At 46.1% G+C, this 8,059-nt stretch overlaps 1 long non-coding RNA gene across 1 annotated transcript; it reads left to right on the top strand.

Annotated features, from left to right (window-relative positions):
- Nucleotides 1–409: 409 nt before the first annotated feature.
- LOC133552026 (uncharacterized) lies at nt 410–7,701 on the top strand. Its single transcript, XR_009806601.1, has 6 exons — nt 410–453; nt 1,005–1,037; nt 1,101–1,246; nt 1,315–1,369; nt 2,681–2,852; nt 7,549–7,701. It is a non-coding gene; the product is annotated as an uncharacterized LOC133552026 (long non-coding RNA).
- The last annotated feature ends 358 nt before the right edge of the window (nt 7,702–8,059 follow it).

The following is an 8,059-nucleotide window of genomic DNA, read 5'->3' as shown; positions in this document are numbered from 1 at the left end:
ACTTTATTCTAAATATAACAGTAAACTAAGTATATCTGTCCCTGTACATCAATACATAGTTTTTTTTGTAAAGATAGTATATAAGTGTTTCTGTCCATCAATACTCACTATTTCCCCTAAAGTTCAAAATTATATAAGTGTTTCTATCCTTGTACTGTAGTACATCAATACTTACACTTTCTTCTAAAGGTAGTGTTTTATAGAAGGTAGTGGAATTAGTTATCATGTACAAGATGTATTTACAGGATATTTTTAACTCCATGTTATACATGTATGTTTGTCTCCTCATTCAAAGGGCTTCCAAAGAAGAGGTGGACCCAATGGAGACATTGTGAGTATCACTTTTGTTTGTGAATGATTGGAGCCTTCAATATGAAACACTAACAAATATTCTGTTTTCTGCTTGAAGGTAGACTCCGACGTGGAGGGGCTAGCTGGTGAGAAAGGGGAAAAGTAAGACCAGTCATTTTGAACTTTCTGAAGTTGACCTGTTGATATTTAAATATTGAAAGCAAAGACAAATAATATACTATTTGACTGAGACCCATTTTGGGTCCCTAAGACTTTTAACAATCAAGGAAAGACCTTAAGGTTTTAAAAACCAAAATGGCCCCTACATTCGTTAACTTTTAAGTGTGCGGCCCTTTGTGGTAAAGTTTTGGACATCCCTTGTTTCGTTTTAATGAATAGCTGAGCAGAAAGGAATCTTGGGTTAGGGTTAGGGTTAGGGTTAGGGTTAGGGTTAGGGTTAGGGTTAGGGTTAGGGTTAGGGTTAGGGTTAGGGTTAGGGTTAGGGTTAGGGTTAGGGTTAGGGTTAGGGTTAGGTTAGGTTAGGGTTAGGGTTAGGGTTAGGGTTAGGGTTAGGGTTAGGATTATGGTTAGGGTTAGGATTGGGGCACAAATGTTTCTGGGTGCTGTGCTTACTGAACGGAGGAAAACAAATCTAAAGGACAAGAACTTGCAATTTTTAAAATCAGTATCTCATGATTGTTTGGGTGTGACAGGGTATGTCTGGAGAATCTGGCACTAAAGGACAGGTGAGTTGTGTATGATCATGTGTTAAGTAAATATACACTTCATGCACTTGTATGTGTTTGCAGCACAGAGTGAGGAGACCTTGGACATAATGGTCCAACATGGAGACTCTGGGAAGCCAGGTGATGTAGGACCCCCTGGACTGCCTGGTCCTCGGGGGTTGAAAGGCATGAGCGGTGTGCATGGCAGGCCGGGTATTGAGGGTCCACCGGTGAGTCCACTCACTGTTTGGGAAATGTAATGGTTGTCACTTTTACACAATGTTGTTCTTCTCTTCAGGGACAAGATATATCTGACCAGCATATTATTGATGTGGTATAAAGAATGTTGCAAGGTGAGCTTTACCACTCTAATTTCCCTCCCAAAAAATAATCAATTGCTTGTTATTGTAAACAAAAACTCTATTACATATGTAAAGTTTCAGTTCAATATGTCAAAATTGAAAATGACAGTTAGCCAAAATCAAATCAAAACCGAAAATGTTGGAAGATGTGTGGAGATGTGGTGGAGAGGTTAGGGTTAGTGTTTTATAGTAAGGAATAAGTTATTGTGTATAACAGGGGTCACCAACGCGGACACCCTAACCCTGACCCTAACACGTAAGGACCAGATGAGTAGCCCGCTGGCCTGTTCTAAAAATAGCTCAAATAGCAGCACTTACCAGTGAGCTGCCTCTATTTTTTAAATTATATTTATGTACTATCAGGGTTAGGGTTAACCCCAACTCTCGCTTTGCTCGACATTTTTAATTCTAAGAGAGACAAAACTAAAATTTAATTAGAAAATCCAAGAAAATATTTTAAAGACCCTGTCTTTTTACTTTGCTTCTTATAACTTTCAGAAAGACAATTTAAGAGAAAAAATACATTCTTGAAAATGATTTTAGGATTTTTAAACACATATACCTTTTTACCTTTTAAATTCATTCCTCTTCTTTCCTGAAAATTTAAAATGTTAAGCCCACCAGGCTGCACCAAACTTTTGGTGCTTTGTTCACACAGAAAAGTACAGTGGTGTATGTGCAGCAACTATGAAGGTTGCAAGCCTGTTTGGTTCCACTTATCTTTGTGAATCAGCCTTTTCTGACATGAACTTCATCAAGAAGAAACACAGAACAAGCCTCACTGATGCACATCTGCAAGACTCACTCAGAGTTGCAGTTTCTAGTTACACAGCAGAGTACAACACACTAGTTAACAGAATGCCATGCCAGGTTTCCCACTAACTGACAAAGAAACAGATATCAGATTTGGTGTCCAGTTCAAAGTGTGACATGATGAGAGTTGACTTTTGTATTTTACGTGAGTTATTATTTGTACAAACATGGTGCAAAGTAATTCATGATTTGTTAAAAAATGTTAGTGGCTAGCTAACCTTAACCCTAACCCTAAATCATTAAGATCAGTTTTTCCACATATTTATTATTAATAATAACATAGAGCTAAAGGTAAATGTAGCAAATTGGCTATTTTTGGCAATTTATTTAAGTGTGTAACAAACTGGTAGGCTTTCGCATAAATCAGTACTCAAGAAGTAACCCTTGGTTTCAAAAAGGTTGGTGCCCCCTGGTGTATAAGATGTATGTATGGTATATTTTTAATCTCTACATTATACAGTTCCTAAATGAATCTCTTTTTTGTGACAGAGAGGCTGGCAGCAGTAGCAGTGAGCACTAAAAGGGCTGTGCCGTTGAACAACCGGCTATTCTGGTCCTCCGTGATTAATGGTTCCACAAGGACCACATGATTTGCCTGGTTCCCGAAGAATTCCTGGAACGATGGGAGCTGACAGACGGATTGGAAACACATGTCTTAAAGGTAGGGACATGTTTAGTTTCATCTACAGTAATGTGTGTGTATACATATGCTTACATATACATATTTAAACGTGTATACATTTGTACCAATGTGTACATATGTATGCACTTTTTTTTTAGTCAGTATACAAACGTACAACGAATTGGGGTTAGGGTTAGAGGGTTAACCCTAACCCCAACCCTAACCGACTGTCTTTCTATGCCTAAAACCTACCCTCTAACCCTAACCATAACCCCAACCCTAAACGACTTTCTTTCGATGCCTAAATGCTACCCATCTCGCTTTCTCTTTAAATCTAACCCTAAATCCTTACCCCAACCCTAACCCCAATCCTAACCCCAACCCTAACCGACTGTCTTTTCTATGCCTAAAACCTACCCTCTAACCCCAACCCTAACCGACTTTCTTTCTATGCCTGAATCCTACCCGTCTCTCTTTCTCTTTAAATCTAACCCTAAATCCTTACCCTTACCCCAACCCTAACCGACTGTCTTTCTATGTCAAAGACCTACCCTCTAACCCCAACCCCAATCCCAACCCCAACCCCAACCCCAACCCTAACCTTACCCTAACCCAACCCTTAACCTAACCCAAATCCTTACCCTTACCCCAACCCTAACCGACTGTCTGTCTATGCCTAAAACCTAACCCTTATCCTAACCCAAATCCTTACCCTAACCGACTGTCTTTCTATGCCTAAAACCTACCCCATGACCCCAATCCAAACCCCAACCCTAACCGACTGTCTTTCTTTGCCTAAAACCTACCCCCTGACCCCAATCCTAACCCCAACCCTAACCGACTTTCTATGCCTAAATCCTACCTTTCTCTCTTTCTCTTTAAATCCAACCCTAAATACTTACCCCAACCCTAACCCCAATCCTAACCCAACCCTAACCGACTGTCTTTCTATGCCTAAAACTTACCCTCTAACCCCAACCCTAACAGACTTTCTTTCTATAGTTAAGACCTACCCTCTAACCCCAACCCTAACCCAGACCCCAACTCCTTACCCCAACCCTAACCCTAACCCCAACCCTAACCCTAACCCAAACCCTAACCCTAACCCCAACCCCAAACCCCAACTCCAACCCTAACCCCAACCCTAACCCCAACCCCAACCCCAACCCCCAACCCTAACCCTAACCCTAACCCCAACCCTAACCCCAAACCCAAACCCCAACCCCAACTCTAACCCTAACCCTAACCCAACCCTAACCCCAAACCCAAACCCCAACCCCAACTCTAACCCTAACCCTAACCCTAACCCTAACCCCAACCCAAACCCCAAACCCCAACCCCAACTCTAACCCTAATCCTAACCCTAACCCCAACCCTAACCCCAAACCCCAACTCCTTACCCCAACTCCTTACCCCAACCCTAACCCCAACCCCAACCCCAACCCCAACCCCAACCCTAACCCCAAACCCAAACCCCAACTCCAACTCTAACCCTAACCCTAACCCTAACCCCAACCCTAACCCCAAACCCCAACTCCTTACCCCAACTCCTTACCCCAACCCCAACCCCAACCCCAACCCTAACCCCAAACCCCAACCCCAACCCCAACTCTAACCCTAACCCTAACCCTAACCCCAACCCTAACCCCAAACCCCAACTCCTTACCCCAACTCCTTACCCCAACCCTAACCCCAACCCCAACCCCAACCCTAACCCCAAACCCAAACCCCAACCCCAACCCCAACCCTAACCCCAAACCCCAACTCCTTACCCCAACTCCTTACCCCAACCCTAACCCCAACCCCAACCCCAACCCTAACCCCAAACCCCAACCCCAACCCCAACTCTAACCCTAACCCTAACCCTAACCCCAACCCTAACCCCAAACCCCAACTCCTTACCCCAACTCCTTACCCCAACCCTAACCCCAACCCCAACCCCAACCCTAACCCCAAACCCAAACCCCAACCCCAACCCCAACCCTAACCCCAAACCCCAACTCCTTACCCCAACTCCTTACCCCAACCCTAACCCCAACCCCAACCCCAACCCTAACCCCAAACCCAAACCCCAACCCCAACTCTAACCCTAACCCTAACCCTAACCATAATCCTAACCCCAACCCTAACCCCAAACCCCAACTCCTTACCCCAACTCCTTACCCCAACTCCTTACCCCAACCCTAACCCCAACCCCAACCCCAACCCCAACCCTAACCATAATCCTAACCCTAACACCAACCCCAACCCTTACCCCAACCGACTGTCTTTCTATGCCTAAAACCTAACCTTAACCCAAATCCTTACCCTTACCCCAACCCTAACCCTAACCGACTGTCTTTCTATGCCTAAAACCTACCCTCTAACCCCAACCCTAACCGACTTTCTTTCTATGCCTAAGACCTACCCTCTAACCCTAACCCTAATCCTTACCCCAACCCTAACCCCAATCCTAACCCCAACCCTAACCGACTGTCTTTCTATGCCTAAAACCTACCCTCTAACCCCAACCCTAACCGACTTTCTTTCTATGCCTAAGACCTACCCGTCTCTCTTTCCCTTTAAATCTAACCCTAACCTGTCTTTCTATGCCTAAAACCTACCCTCTAACCCCAATCCCAACCCCAACCCCAACCCTAACCCCAACCCAAATCCTTACCCTTACCCCAACCCTAACCCCAACCCAAATCCTTACCCTTACCCTAACCCCAACCCTTACCCTAACCCAAATCCTTACCCCAACCCTAACCCTAACCGACTGTCTTTTCTATCCCTAAGACCTATCCTCTAACCCCAACCCTAACCCCAACCCTAACACCATCCCTAACACCAACCCTAACCTCAACCGACTGTCTATCTATGCCTAAGACCTACCCTCTAACCCCAATCCCAACCACAACCCTAACCCCAACCCTAACCCAAATCCTTACCCCAACCCTAACCCCAACCCTTACCCTAACCCAAATCCTTACCCCAACCCTAACCCTAACCGACTGTCTTTCCTATGCCTAAAACCTACCCTCTAACCCTAACCCCAACCCTAAACCTAACCCCAACCCGAAACCTTACCCTTACCCCAACCCTAAGCCCAACCCTAACCCCAACCCAAATCCTTACCCCAACCCTTACTTTAACCCAAATCCTTACCCCAACCCTAACCCTAACTGACTGTCTTTTCTATGCCTAAGACCTACCCTCTAACCCTAACCCCAACCCTAACCCCAACCCTAACCCCAACCCCAACCCTAACCCCAACCCTAACCCCAACCGACTGTCTTTCTATGCCTAAGACCTACCTTCTAACCCAGATCCCAACCCCAACCCTAACCCTAACCCCAACCCCAACCCCTACCCTAACCCCAACCGACTGTCTTTCTATGCCTAAAACCTACCCTCTAACCCCAACCCTAACCGACTTTCTTTCCATGCCTGAATCCTACCCGTCTCTCTTTCTCTTTAAATCTAACCCTAAATCCTTACCCTTACCCCAACCCTAACCAACTGCCTTTCTATGCCTAAAACCTACCCTCTAACCCCAATCCCAACCACAACCCCAACCACAAACCCAACCCAACCCTAACCCCAACCCAAATCCTTACCCTTACCCTAAACCTAACCCCAACCCTAACCCTAACCCAAATCCTTACCCCAACCCTAACCAACTGCCTTTCTATGCCTAAGACCTACCCTCTAACCCCAATCCCAACCACAACCCCAACCCTAACCCCAACCCCAACCCTAACCCCAACCCAAATCCTTACCCTTACCCTAAACCTAACCCCAACCCTAACCCCAACCGACTGTCTTTCTATGCCTAAGACCTACCTTCTAACCCAAATCCCAACCCTAACCCCAACCCCAACCCTAACCCCAACCCCAACCCTAAACCCAACCGACTGTCTTTTCTATGCCTAAGACCTACCCTCTAACCCCAACCCTAACCCCAACCCCAAACCCCAACCCTAACCCCAACCCTAACCCCAACCCTAACCCCAACCCTAACCCCAACCGACTGTCTTTCTATGCCTAAGACCTACCTTCTAACCCAAATCCCAACCCTAACCCCAACCCCAACCCTAACCCCAACCCCAACCCTAAACCCAACCGGTTAGGGTTAGGTTTGTGGTTGGGGTTGGGGTTAGGGTTAGGAGAGAGAGAGAGTGAGATAGAGAGAGAGAGAGAGAGAGAGAGAGAGAGAGAGAGAGAGAGAGAGAGAGTGAGTGAGAGAGAGAGAGAGAGAGAGTGAGATGAGAGAGAGAGTAAAGGGTTAGGTTTAGGAGAGGAGAGAGTAAAGGTTAGGTTTAGGAGAGGAGAGGGAGAGGGATAGAGAGAGAGAGAGTGTGAAAAAAAGAAAAGGGTTAGGGTTAGGGTTAGGTTTGTGGTTGGGGTTGGGTTAGGATTATGGTTAGGGTTAGGATTGGGGGAAGGGGAATGCACAGTCCGTCTGCAGCCCGCCCGGGCGACGCCCACACCAACCCCGGAACCCCCGAAGACCCTGAAAGATGCGCATGCTGCGTCAGACACATACAGCCAAATTAGTGACGGGCATGACTGGCCCTGCCATCCAGCGACGCGTTTCGGTCTCTTGACCTCTTCAGGCTGGCTTTGCACTGATTGCAGGACGTTATCATCTTTTTCACTGCAAAGTCTATGCCTACTGGGACACTTCTAATTCCCTAGTAGGTGGGGCACTTCTAATCCCCGAGACTTACGGCTTCTCTATTTGTCTCCACAGCAGGATGTGCTCCATTCGACTGCCGGAGAGTACTGAGCCGTTTTGAGCAGGAGGAGAATATATAGGGAGGTCTGCAGTGGGCGGGGCTCACGCTCAACACTGCAGTGTCGATGTTATGACTCTCCAAACTAATCCTACATTTGTGATGTGTCTACTCGACATGATGTGTGCATCACAATGTGGACAAACACACAGGTAAGTATCATGGTGTTTATTTAAAGCATGAAAATGTTTGCTTTGATCTTTTCTCCAACTCCTGTTTATTGTAGTGTCTGAGACAAGTTTGTGTGTCAAACTTGTGGCCCCCCAACAACACACGGTTAGGGTTAGGGTTAGGGTTAGGGTTAGGGTTAGGGTTAGGGTTAGGGTTAGGGTTGGGGTTGGGGTTGGGGTTAGGGTTAGAGTTAGGAGTTAGGGTTAGGTATAAAGAGAAGGAGAGATGGGTAGGTGTTAGGTGTAAAGAAAAGAGAGATGGGTAGGTTTTAGGAGTGAAAAAGGAGAGTGGTTAGGG

This window comes from Nerophis ophidion, linkage group LG04, assembly GCF_033978795.1.
Source record: "Nerophis ophidion isolate RoL-2023_Sa linkage group LG04, RoL_Noph_v1.0, whole genome shotgun sequence".
Taxonomy (NCBI): domain Eukaryota; kingdom Metazoa; phylum Chordata; class Actinopteri; order Syngnathiformes; family Syngnathidae; genus Nerophis; species Nerophis ophidion.
Note: the sequence above shows the minus strand (reverse complement) of the source record. Positions and strands in the feature narration are given on the sequence as shown.